At 38.4% G+C, this 11,898-nt stretch overlaps 1 protein-coding gene across 1 annotated transcript in view; it reads right to left on the minus strand.

Annotated features, from left to right (window-relative positions):
• Positions 1 to 837, minus strand: part of LOC127647060 (inositol 1,4,5-triphosphate receptor associated 1-like) — a 50,000-nt gene extending 49,163 nt beyond the window's left edge. Inside the window, exons 1-2 of the mRNA XM_052131138.1 lie at positions 767 to 837; positions 487 to 631 (exon numbers count right to left, since the gene is read on the minus strand). The gene's annotated coding sequence lies outside the window, so the exon portion shown is untranslated. The remainder of the gene's footprint in view (positions 1 to 486; positions 632 to 766) is intronic.
• Between the last annotated feature and the right edge of the window lie 11,061 nt (positions 838 to 11,898).

An 11,898-nucleotide genomic window follows, 5' to 3' on the forward strand; every position in this document is an offset into this window, starting at 1 on the left:
AGCGCTACATTTTTAGATGCTGTGTCAAGTTAAAAAGAACTTCTTCAACTGATAAAAATGGATCTCGAGACACCTGCGTTCTGCTGCATTCATTGTGGTGTGTTTTGCTTTTTTAGTGCGAAAACACGCCAGTCTGAACGGTTACTGTGTGAAATGCTTTAGCCAATAGTTACATGAATGCTACTCATACACGAGAAAATAAGTAAATGCTTATCTCAAAGTCACCAGAATTGAACGCTTTGGTGTTTTTGCACACATAAAGTAGCATGCCCCCGGACCCCCCTTGATATAAGGTTTATTAGGCAGATATCTGTGTGTACCCTCAGATTAAATCATGCAGGCACCCCTGTTTGGAACTACATGTGGGTGAATAAATTATGGCAGAACTTTTATTTTGGGGTGAAGTATCTCTTTAAAAGTGACCAAAATCAAGATGAGATGCCTATGAGAGTGTAGTTTTGTCTCGCAGAGGCAATCAAATGATACCTTTTACTGATGTAATTGGAGCAAGGCTGCTTTCAAGAGAGGTAGGTTCTGATGTGTAAAGGGAAATGACAACAACTGAGCGACAGTCCACCAGGAAGTCAGCATCCACTGATCTCACATCAGAGAGTTGAGATATAGATGTCAACTTGAACAAAACAAAGTTGTTAGATTAACTATAAAATGCAATAACATACAGGTAAATATATATATAACTAGCTATTTGGAAGTATTCAGCAACATCAACTGTCTACTAAAGAAATCTGAATACGTTTCTTCATACCTGTGTGTTAGCAGAGATTGTGGCCTCCAATGCATTAAGTTGGTTCTCAATGGCTGCAGCTCTACTCAGGACTTTTTCCACTCTCAGGCTAATGGCTTCTATTCTCTCTTTCATCTTCTTCTCATTGTCCATAAGCACGTGGGCTGTCTGCATGGCCTGAGCCACCATGCCCTCCACTCTGCTCAGGGCCTTCAGCAGGTCATCCGTGGCCTCTCCTACATGTGCTGACTCAGTGACCACAGCTACATCCCTAAATTCATTCTTCTCTCTGTCAACCTGAATCTGAGCATCTCTTAAGGTTCTCACCACTTTCATCCCAGGCTTATTCTCTTCCAGCTGGGCTGTTTTCAGATCAGCCTCCAGGTTTTGGAGCTCCTGCTGCATGTCTCTCACAGCCTCTTGTGATTCTCCTCCAGTCTGGATGATCCTATTCTCCTTGGTGAGGCATTTCCACCAGGTGATGGCTGCTGCTATTTGGGCTTCTTGCTTCTGATGTTTGAGCCTCTGTGCAGATTCAAGACGATCCAGCTCTTTAAATCTGGAAACCAGATGGGAAACCGCATGTAATGCTTCATGCAATGCAACGTTAAAGGAAGAGTTCACCTACACATTCTGTCAGTGTTTATTCACCCTCATGTCGTTCCAAAAGTGTATGCTATTATTTTTTTCACAGAAGTATATAGTCATTTTTGAAGTATCTTCATGCAGCTTTTTTCATAATATCAACAGTTTATGGTGACTATGTTTTTTTATAACGCTTTATAATCATGCAGTATTACACTAACACAGTGATTGATTTATGTCATCATGAAATCAGAGACCCTCTCCTCCAAATCCGAACACAAGTGGTCACAGTAGACACATTTGAATTACCAGGTGTAAACACATCGCCTGACCAAGTCATTTTGAATTCAAGTCATTTTTATTTGTATAGCGCTTTTCACAACACACAGTTTCAAAGCAGCTTTACAGAAAATGAAACTGTAATATCTTTAAATTTTATCTATCTATAATATCTCACCATACTTTGTCTGATCACCTGAGATGCATCTTAATACCAGGTGTACACAGTGTCCGTATGATTCATAAGCTACTTTCTGATTTTTCTGAAGTATTATGATAGCTCTTTGTAATGAGCAGACTGAAATTTAAGTTGTTATGTACTGAAAATCTTCCCATGTGCTGCAGCTCTAAAATCTCCTTCTCCATCGCGCATTTTCAAACTGGTGCACCGTGTTAATTTATGAAAGCATTTGTTTGGGCGTTGTAACATCAATGATGTCAAACCTGTGACAGATCGAGTCACCCTTTCATAGCTTTGAGCAATAGGGCAAGATTATCAGTGAATAAAGACTTACATTTCTGACTGTTCCTCACACAAAACTATCAAATTACTTTAGAAGACTTGGAATATAGCGCACAAGGTGTATGGACAACTTTTACGGTGTGTTTTTGGGTGCTTGGCAGCTGTGTTTACTATAGGTGCCTCCCAAACTGCACACTTCTGCACTATTCTAAGTAGTGCAAGTAGTATGTTAACACTGAAAACGCAGCAAAAAGAAATGTAGTTTAAGTACATGGATGATGCACTATTCCAGCCGGCAAAATGGAGTGTAGAATTTTGTACACTTCACGCACTCAGTGCTCGCGGGTTGCCATAAATAGCGGAAGGGGCGGAGTTACCTGGCTGCACTGCTGCTCTGACAAAACAGTTGTAAATAATGAAGAATTTAGCAGCTAGCAACACTTCAGTGGATACAGCACCTTACAAATATGAGTTGAATGCTTTACCATTACCCCAAGTTGAGTGAATATGTACGTTGATTAAGATACAAGTGTTGAACTGAGGTTAGCTAACGCACTAAAGCTAGTGGCAACACATCATGTGAGTTTGAAACGTCACTTCTGTCAGCTGTTAAACAGAAAACACTTTCCAAATTCATGCACTACATGGCTGAGTGTATAGCATATTTTGTAAGCGCATAGTGCATAGTGTGTCGTTTGGGATGCAGCTTATGAACTATCGTTGATTGGAAAAGGGCTTTATAAATATTCTTAAATATTTTTCCTTTTGTGTTCCACAAAAATGTGGAACATTTTGTGGAACAAATTGGTGTATGGAGTGGTGGTGGTGTAGTGGGCTAAAGCACATAACTGGTAATCAGAAGGTTACTGGTTCGTTCCCCACAGCCACCACCATTGTGTCACCATTGAGCAAGACACTTACAGTGCACAGTTTATTACAGGGACAATCCCCCCCAGAGCAACTTGGAGTTAAGTCACATTGGATAAAAGCATCTGCCAAATGCATAAATGTAAATGTAAAATAACAGATTAGCATACAGGTTTAGAACTACTTTAGGGTGAATAAATGACAGATTTTCCATATTTTGGTGAAATATTCCTCCTTACAGTGTCACCACCTGATGCCTAGAACTTCCATTTTGTTGTTGCTCCTTTAGATAGAGTCTCTCTAACTTTTCAGTCACACTATTGCCAACTTTATCCTGAAGAGTAGATAGTAAATACAAAATTCAGGTAGGTATATATATATATATATATACATGTATATAATAAAACAAATAAAAATATTGCATTTATTAAATTAAGAACTTAAGTCAAAACCCCAGCTAACATATAGGTATTATGTATATATGTTGTGTTTCTCACAGTCTCTGAGAGTTGTGTGTGGAGTATATGGGATAATTCAACAGGCTTCATATTTGGGAACTGAATGTCTGCTCTCTGGGGGATGGTGGGCAAGATCTGACTCAATGAGCCACTAATCAACTCCATAGCCACATTCTGGAACAGAGAGAAAAGAAGTCGAGGACTTGTACTGTACAGTCATTACATCAATTTCACATCTCCAGGCAGTATATGAGTTTGAATGGTCTGTTACCGGTTGAGCTTCCTGAATCTCATGATGCAAAGACTGATGGTTTGCCGCACCTGTCCTATGTGGACCTAAAGAGCTGATATGGTATTTGTCTAACCTGACAAACACAACAAAAACAGAAAGAATAAGGATCCCTCTTTTGAAGGGTTTGAACCAATGACCTTTCGTTTAGAAGCCAAGAACGTTAACTTGTACTGTTGCTACACACCAAAAATACTGGACACAAACATGGAAACTAAATTTGCTATAAAATCAAACATTTAAAGTGTTTCTGAGAAGCAGTGGCTTTAATTGCATAGGCTCAAATTTAGAGCATATGCAATGACAATACATTTTGCAGCTTTTCACAAGTACAGTACTTTGTGATGGTTTTGTCCTGCTAGTGAAACAACAGACGGATGCAGATCGGATTGGTGGTGTTTACCTGAAGAGTGCCTGCCGTGAGTGCTCTTGTAGCCTCATCAGTTCTGACTGCAGGCTCTTCACGTGCATTAGCAGACAACAGAATCACCATTACAACTGAACAATCCATTAGAAATCAACCCATTCTTTCACACTTGCACAAGCACATGCATTCACGGTGATAAACAATAGAATACCTCAATGATTGTGTGGCTTTCAAAATGGGTGTCCTTAAGCTTTTCAAGCAGGATGTTTTTCTGTGGATTGAATAAAACTTTATAAAACAACATCAATAAATATAATCAGCACTACATGCTGTGAAGTTACAGTAAAATCACCTTAGTAAGGTCCCTGTCTTTCACAGCCAGCACCATATGAGTTTCTTCTAGTTCTCCCTGTAACAATTATAAGATATTATTTAAGGAATAGTTCACTCAAAATGTGCATTTTGTATTAATTTAGTCACACACTCAAGTTGTTCCAAAACTGATTGACTTTCATTCTTCTCTGGTACACAAAAGGAGATGTTAGGCAGGATGACAGGCTGAATCTAACAATCTGCTGAAAATTTTTTGTTCCACAAAAAAAGAAAAGAAAATCAAACACGTTTGGAACGACATGTGACAGTTCTGTCCGGTAAACAACACACTTGAAAGAACCGAGCATTCACTCACCCGTAAATCTGAGTTTTCTCTCCTCAGTTTGCTAATTCGATCCTCAGCAAGGTTCCCCTCCAGGGTTAATTTTTCATTCTGTAGAAAACATTGTCACTAAACACATAACACAACAATTTAAAAGTTATAATTCACAAAAACATGTGCATGATTCTATTGAAGCCGATACCTTTTCTTCAGCTACTCTGAATAAAGATTTCAGTTGTGCAATCTCCTTTATCTAAAAGGGAAGAATGTAAAGTTGTCATGTACAAAATGTTAAGAAATTGCTTAATACTATGTAATTGTGCTATGTGCATCTCAGATGGATGGATGGATGGAGAGATTCATACTAATGAACAGTTGCTGGACTGTGCTTTTGTGGCCCTCTCCTGGCTCTCCCTCAGTGCACATCTGGTTTCATCTAGTTCCTCAGAAAGGGACCGTGCTCTTACCACAAACAGCTGGGCGCTGTCAACATTAACCAACAATAATGCCATTTATATGTTATATATGAATCATATATTGATCATATTATATGGATGGAATACAGTTCATAGACACCGTGGCCTCCTAAAGTATTGCGACACTTAAAGTATTTCAGCCACACTTACAAATGTACAAACCAAGTGGTATTTATTTTATAGCAAGACAGCACAAGCACAGCTTTCAAGTGAAACATTTCATAAAAGGATGTTTGCTAGGTTTTAAATTATGTACAATAAACTGATAAAAAATGCAATAAATATTTGGATGCTTTCTGGTAGTACTACAGTTGTGGTTAGACTATGACACCTGTGTGAACATGAGGGGAACTGACTTCATATATCCACTAAAAAGGACTTTAAAAGTCATTGCAAAAATGACTGAGAAGTGAAGTTAGTTCAGAGGAAAAGTCTAGCCCCTTGTTTAATTTAATGTAATTTTTATTTTCAAATGCAGTGAAATGTAGGTCTATTTTAAGAATGGCTTAACTGTCCAAATACATTTTGGGGCTATAGATGGAAGGATGGATGGACGATGGATAGGGGCCTAAAGATTTTCAAACGCGTTACTCATTTCTGCACAGCTGCTTTTTAACTGTGTGTGCTGTGAAATGTGCTATACAAATAAAAATGACTTATAGTGGATACCTGGCCAGTTTTGTGTGAAGCTCTGACACCTCCAGAGTGAGTTGTAGGATGGTGTCCTCACACTGAGAAACAGTCCTCCGCAGGCTGCTGTTCTGACCTCTCAATCTCTGCTGAGTGTGTTTAAGCTCAGCCACTAAACCTAACAAATCTTCAGACTCACAGCTATCAAACACAGAGAGAGTGACACATCCAGATTGTTGATCGGTGTATAAATGAATGCTGTTGATATCACATGAGTGTTTTTTAATAAAGCATTGCAAGGAGTAAATATTGTATACTGTAATCTAATGCCTAATCTTGTCAACTAAATAACTAACCAATGACATTTAGATCCATCAGAAAATGTGGCCTTGTTCAAAGGAAGAGGATACTCGGTTCCTATGGGCACAATGTGAGACTGGTTTAGGAGTAACGTTTAGAATGTCTTAAATACAAATATATCTGGGTTTCCATCCAGATGTTTCACATTTTTAAGCGCATTTCAATAAATTGGACTAAAGAAAATGCGATTAATTGCGCATTTCCGTCCACTACGTCATGCGCGTTATCTTGAGGGTGCGCTATTAGAGCAATTGTACAACCCCGATTCCAAAAACGATGGGACAGTATGCAAAATGCCAATGAAAAAAAAAAGAAGTGATTTGTAAATTCTAATAACCCTGTGCTATATTGACAGCACTACAACTACACATTATTTGACGTTTTACCTTGTGAATTGTTTTAAAATATGCATTCATTTTAAATCACATGATTGCAACACGCTCTAAAAAAGTTGGAAAAGTCGAATATTTACCATTGTGTAACATCACCACTTCTTTTAATTAGACATATTAAGCATTTGGGCACTGAAGTCTCCGGTTTGTTAAGTTTAGCAAGCAGATTTCCCCCATTCATTCATTGGGCAGATTTTCAGCTGTGCAATTGTAAGGAGTCTTCGTTGCCGTATTTTGCGGCACATAATGTGCCACACATTCTCAGATGGAGACAGGTCAGGACTGCAAGCAGGCCAATCTTGCACCTGCACTCTCTTGGATGGGCCTTCTGCTCTTTGGCCTGGAGAACACTACAGCTGTTATTACAAATGTGGACTCGTCGGGCCACAAAACATGATTCTACTGTCCTACTTTCCATCTCAGATGAGACCGAGCCCAGAGAAATCAATGCCGCTTCTGGACAGTGTTGATGTATGGCTTCTGCTTTGCATAGTAAAGTCTTAATTTGCATCTGTGGATGCAGCGGAAAATGGTGTTGACATAGGTTTACCCAAGTAATCCTCATCCCATGTCATGATATCCATTACATAAACATGACGGTTTTTAAGCCATTGACGTCTGAGTGATCAGAGATTGTGTGCATGAAGAAGTAGTCTTAATATTATATTGTGTGTATATATATTGTGTATTATATTGTGCACTATATAGGGCGAAATGCCCAAAATCCTTCCAGTTTTTCTTTGGGGGAATTTGTTCTCAAAGAGCTGGATTATTTGCAAATGCATCTGTTGGTAAATTGGCGAGCCTCGACCAGTCCTTGCTTTTGAAGGACTAGGCTTTTTTTGGAGGCTTCTTATATACTCTAACATGATTGTCTCACCTGTTTAACATTGCCTATTTCACATCACCTTGTGATTTCAGCTTGTCCGATTGTTATTAGTCCTAAATTCTCCCTGTCTCAACTATTTTGGAATGTGTTGCAGGCACCAATGCCAGAAAAACCTAAAAGATAATCTCCAAAAAGCAATGCTGTTGATTAGGGAAAACATGAAGTACCTTGACTTTATACTGTTTTTGTTGTAATACAAGTCAAAATACATTAAAAAGCACTCCTTTTTTAATAGCCATTTTGCATACTGTCCCAACTTTTTTGGAACTGGGTTATACATATAATATGTTTTATTACATGCTGCCAGCAGATGCGTGCAAGTGTGATATCTCATATATTAAGGGCTAAAATGGCTGAAATGCCCATAAGCTGCCAGCATCCGTATACCTGGGAGAAGAAAAAAGAGCTACGGGGCTCTGTGTTCGAAAAATTGCTTTGTTGAGAGAAGGAGCGGAAACACATGCACAAATTATCAAAATAGTCATAATTTTGTGGATAAACTGTTCCCATTACCTTAAAGGAATATTTCACCCAAAAATGTAAATTATCCATAAGACTCCAGTAGTTAAATCCATGTCTTCAGAAGCAATATAATAAGTGTGTGTGAGAAACACGTCAACATTTAAATCCTTTTTTACTATAAATCTCCACTTTCACTTTAATATTCTTCTTCTTTAGTTTTTTGTTGATTTGCATTCTTTGTGCATATTGACACCTACTGGTCAGAACTGGTCAAAGGTGTAGATTTAGATTAAAAAAGGACTTCAATGTTCATCTGTTTTTCAACATCACCTATCATATCTCTTACATTTACATTTACATTTATGCATTTGGCAGACGCTTTTATCCAAAGCGACTTACAGTGCACTTATTACAGGGACAATCCCCCCAGAGCAACCTGGAGTTAAGTGCCTTGCTCAAGGACACAATGGTGGTGGCTGTGGCGATCAAACCAGTGACCTTCTGCTTAACAGTTATGTGCTTTAGCCCACTACGCCACCACCACCACTTCTGAAGATATGGATTAAACCACTAGAGTTGTATGGATTACTTTTATGCTGCCTTTATGTTCTTTTGGAGCTTCAAAGTTCAAATTGTATGAACCTAAAGAGCTGAAATATTGTTTCTCCGTGCAAGAAAAAAAAGACATACACATCTGGGATGGCATGAGGGTGAGTATATTATAAGAGAATCTTCATTTTTGGGTGAACTATCCCTTTAATGCACATTTTGGCTTTGGCGAAACTCTAGAAAATTCAACTCTGCCTTTAGCGCATAAACTTTAAAACCAATTTTGAGAGTTAATGTGTTAATGTGCATATCAAGCACTTCCATTCAGGTTTTCTTAAGTGCAAATTCAGCTGGAGGGAAACCCAGCATTGGTTAACATTTATTGCAACTTACCAGCTACAGATCTTCTTAAGGCTGATCCTGATGCCTGATTTTTATCCTCAGGACCTCTGAAAGCAATCTTTAGTATACTTTATAAAATCTCTCCTTTAAATTAGTAACACACAGCAAGGTTTTTAACGAATACCCTATTTCAACATCTGTGTTAATCTTATATATTAGAAAAATACAACATGTATGCATTTAGCAGACACTTTTATTCTACAGCAACTTTGGATTCAAGCTATACATTATATCAGTATGAATGTATGAGCGCCATGCTCTAACAGTTAAGCTAGAGGAACACTTTATGTCTGACTTTATTCCTACTGTAGAAATCATTTTTGTATTATTATTATTATTATTATGAAATGTGAAATTATTGAAATAATTTTTAAGAGCAAAAACTGCAATATAGGGGTCCTTGATACATCATAAAGAGACACAACCCTGATAGTTTGTGTTTCTATTTCGCTCACCCATCTTGGCAACACCGGGCGATCCACTCTCTCATGGTGGTATGGAAAGTATCCCTGCTAACAAGGGGGTCTCGGTTGTCTGGGTCCAGCATGTGCCTCAAATTGGTGAGCTTGTCCTGGCCTGAACTTTGGAGAGTCATGGCCTGGAGATAATGCATCACAGTGGAGGCCTGGACCACTCCTGTATGCATGAGAGAGATGTGATGTATCAGGTGAGCATTCAAGAGTTATGCCTAACCTTTATCACTATTAAAAGGGGATCTTGTACCTTTGTTAGTAGTATCACAAGCTTCAAAAGTTATGTTTAAGAGTTCTTCCTCTGAAAAGCCATTTGTGTCAGGACAATCACACAGAGCCCTGTTATCGGATCTAAAATCTAAGCCGATGTAAAAATGTGGTGAGTTGACATTATTATTATAATGCTCACAAACGTGATATACAAACACAGACTTTAGGAGAATGTGGTGACATAACTTCACCTTCACTGCTCTCAAACATCTGGCAAGGCTCCACAGAGAAGGTTCCAGAATCAACCGAAAGACTTGGGGCATGATTTTGTGATATGTGATGGAGAAAGTGGAGATGGGACTCGGCGTCCTCCTCGGATGAACTCTGGCATCCAGTCAGCGTCTCTGTGGCCATAGCCACTGTAGATAGCATAGAATTAAAGATAGCACAGTGATGATACTCTAATCGTATATTTCATTAAACTTTCATTTAAAAAACTTACTGTTTGCTGAACTATATTTACAAACGTCAGTGAAGATAAAATGGTGTCTTGTTCCTGTTCATGTTCTCAACCTGGGTATTGGGTAATCTTCAACCGTTGGCACAACAATAATACAATCCAAAATGGAAAATGAACACAACTGAGACATGAACACGTATATTCACTCCTTATTGGACATGAAATGCAAAGGAAAATGACATACCTTTTCAGATGAACATAATCCATTTAAAAGACTCAAGAACACCATGTTCAAAACAACATAGATGATCTGTGCACATGCAAACATGTAGTTTATTCTTGGTCATGTTTACACTGTCGTGTAAGCTATGCATGTGCAACATCCTTGTTGCTGTAGATATCAATGCATCTAAAAGCAACAGCTGATCTTTAGAGAGCATTAGCCTCTTTTCATCACAGAACACACACTGCCACACATCAAAACCAGATGACATGGCTACCTCCCCTACACGTCCTCCATTCATTGCCAGTGTGCCTCTAGCATGAAAGAACAATGTTGTAGTTGACCATTTAATTAAAATTCAGCAGTTTTCCATATCAAATGATTCGGGCCAGTACTTTTCCTTGTCCATTTCTCCAAATACGACCAGGTCAGATGATGAGCTAAACTCCAGAGCATTTGTTCTGAATAAAAGTGAACTGATTTCAAGGAATTAGTTCCAAAAAAGTAAATAAGTTGCTTAATATGCATTCGAATGTTACGCAAAGTAGATTTAATGGTGGCCAAAACTTTGAAACTCCACAAGAATAAAAGTTATCCATATGACTCAGTGGTTACATTCATGCTTTCAGATGCGATATAATAGCTGTGGGTGAGAAACAGATAAATATTTAAGTCCTTTTTCATTATAAATCTCCACCTTTTACCAGTGCCCAGTAGGTAACCCTAACCCGTATCCCTATTGTATCGCTTCTGAAGACATTTAATCACTGGAGTTTCACCATGACTGAATGTGCTTTTTGGAGCTTCAAAGTTATGATCACCATCCACTTGCATTGTATGGACCTGCAGAGCTGAATTATACTTTTAAAAATCTTCATTTGTGTTCTGCAGATGAAAGAGAGTCATACACATCTGGGATGGCCTGGGGTGAGTAAAAGATGAGATATTTAGCAATAATATTATTATTTTTTTTAAATAGGTTTTTTGTCCATGTGATGAAATTATTTGATTGTTTTGCTGATTACTTGTGACAACCAATGGAGGCCAGTCGCCGTTTCCCGGTAACTGTAAATTGTGAATAATGTACACTGGCAGGCAAAATGTTGGAATAATGTACAGATTTTGCTATTATGGGAAGAAATTGGTACTTTAATTCACCAAAGTGGCATTCAACTGATCACAATGTATAGTCAGGACATTAATAACGTGAAAAATTACTATTACAAATTGAAAAAATGTTTCAGAACTTCTTAAACTACTTAGAGTTCTCATCAAAAAAATCCTCCACGTGCAGCAATCACAGCTGTGCAGATCCTTGACATTCCAGTTGTCAGTTTGTCCAGATACTCAGGTGACATTTCACCCTGCACTTCCTGTAGCACTTGCCATAGATGTGACTGTCTTGTCGGGCACTTCTCACGCACCTTACAGTCTAGCTGATCCCACAAAAGCTCAATGGGGTTCAGATCCATATCACTCTTTTCCAATTATCTGTTGTCCAATGTCTGTGTTTCTTTGCCCACTCAAACCTTTTCTTTTTGTTTTTCTGTTTCAAAAGTGGCTTTTTCTTTGCAATTCTTCCCATAAGGCTGCACCCCTGAGTCTTTTCTTTACTGCTGTACATGAAACTGGTGTTGAGCAGGTAGAATTCAATGAAGCTGTCA

The sequence above is a fragment of the Xyrauchen texanus genome, chromosome 1, assembly GCF_025860055.1.
Source record: "Xyrauchen texanus isolate HMW12.3.18 chromosome 1, RBS_HiC_50CHRs, whole genome shotgun sequence".
NCBI classification, from domain to species: Eukaryota; Metazoa; Chordata; class Actinopteri; order Cypriniformes; family Catostomidae; genus Xyrauchen; species Xyrauchen texanus.